Raw genomic sequence first — 2,114 nt, 5'->3', positions numbered from 1 at the left:
TTGTATTTCATTTGGAAACCAAGGTCCTAGAGTCTGGAGGAAGGGGGGAGAAGCTCATAGCCCAAGTTGCTTGAAGTCCAGTGTTAAGTTTCCACAGTCTGTGATGATTTGGGGTGCAATGTCATCTGCTGGTTTATATATATTTTTTGTGTATATATATATATATATATATATATATATATATATATATATATATATATATATATATATTGTTGACATATATGCTACATATAATACTACATAAAAATCATCATATAGATATTATTAACATAAAAATATTAATTATATATATGGTATGAATAGTTGTTCTCTATTATTTGATCTTCATTTCATGAATAGCTGCTGCCATAATCAATATAAAATGGTAATGATATTTCATTTACCACCTGCATTCTTTTTCTGTAGTGAATTAGGTTTCTCACCTATATTATAGTTGACTCTATATTTAATTTATTTTTGTTTACTGACTTCGTTGCATCTGGCTGTGCTCCAGCTTGCTCCCCTGAGAACCGCTGACTGCTCTTCTTAAAGGGTTAGTTCACCCAAAAATGAAAATTAGACTGTTTTACTCACCCTCGAGGCATCCTAGGTGTATATGACTTTCTTCTTTCAGACGAATCCTGTCGGACTTATATTAAAAATTGTCCTGACTATTCCAAGCTCTATCATTGCAGCCAGTGGGTGTTGCAGTTGAACAGTCCACAAGTCGTCAAATAAAGCTCGCGCATTCATAATAAAACGTGCCGCAGACGGCTCCGGGGGGTGAATAAAGGCCCCCTGTAGCGAATCCATGAGTTTTTGTAAGAAAAATATCCATATTTCAAACGTAATAATCACTTTTCTCTCACTTCCGTTGTCTGTCATACACGGATCTGTTCCGGCGGATGACGCAGCACGTATGCGCGGTGCGCGCGCCTCTGAGTTATGCTAGTCTCACGAGTTTGTTTAATAGGAGCAAAGGAAGCAAAGTTCCCTACTTCAGCAAAGAAAAACGCAATCCTCCGACATTTTTCTTTGCAAATCTTCGGTTTGTACTTTTTCGGTTTGGCACGTTTTATTATGAATGTGCAAGCTTTATTTGACGACTTGTGGACTGATGCACTGCAACACCCGCTGACTGCAATGATAGAGCTTGGAGTAGCCAGGAGAATTTTTTATATAACTCAGACTGGATTCGTCTGAAATATACACCTAGCATGCTTCGAGGGTGAGTAAAACGCAAGCTAATTTTAATTTTTGGGTGAACTAACCCTTTAAGTGTGTGTGTATGTGCATGTGTTTCATAAAATTGTGTTTACTCTTGCTAAATAAACATAACTTGGAGCAAAAGCAGATTAGTATGAATAGGAATGTTCAAACAGTGGTTTGTTTAGTGCAGAGATCAGATCATCAGCATTCAGAGAGTGAAGTACTACACTAATCGTTCAGTGGATGAGAAAAACAAAATGGATGATTGACATCCCTATCATGGCTTTGTTCACATTTTTCTCATTTCTGATTTGTTTCTCAAATCCAGACTTTAAGACTGACTTTCCACACTGCCGTTTAGCAAGTGATGAATTTGTTCTGCATGGTCAGACAGTGTATATATCTCATTTATTTACACAAGTTGGTATAATACTGACTTCAGGGAGAATAAAGGCTTTAAATTTACTTTTAAAACTTCTAATTTTGTCCACTCATAAAAAAAAAAAATTATAATAGAATTATAAGAATAATAAATAAATACATACTATGTTATATTGAACTATGATTAAAACGCATTTCCAAAAAATTAGATATACAGCTAGTACTGAAGAAAAAAAAATTTTTTTTTACTGTGGACTTCCATTAAGGGTCCCAGATTAATATCTCTTCCATCTCCTTTCATGGTTCAACTTTTTTTTTTTTTTTGGCTGATCCTGCCCTGAAATATGATACATTTTTAGTAACATATGAACTATTGTTCAAAACTTTGTGGTCAGAATAATTTTTAGTCTCTTATGTGTGAATATACAGTAAATATAATATTGTGAAATAACTGTAATTTAAAATAACTGTTTTCTATTTGAATAAATATTAAAATTTTATTCCTGTGATGCAAAGCTGAATTTTTAGTAGCCATTACTCGTTTT

Source organism: Sinocyclocheilus grahami, unplaced genomic scaffold (genome assembly GCF_001515645.1).
Source record: "Sinocyclocheilus grahami isolate Dianchi unplaced genomic scaffold, SAMN03320097.WGS_v1.1 scaffold334.1, whole genome shotgun sequence".
NCBI classification, from domain to species: domain Eukaryota; kingdom Metazoa; phylum Chordata; class Actinopteri; order Cypriniformes; family Cyprinidae; genus Sinocyclocheilus; species Sinocyclocheilus grahami.
Note: the sequence above shows the minus strand (reverse complement) of the source record.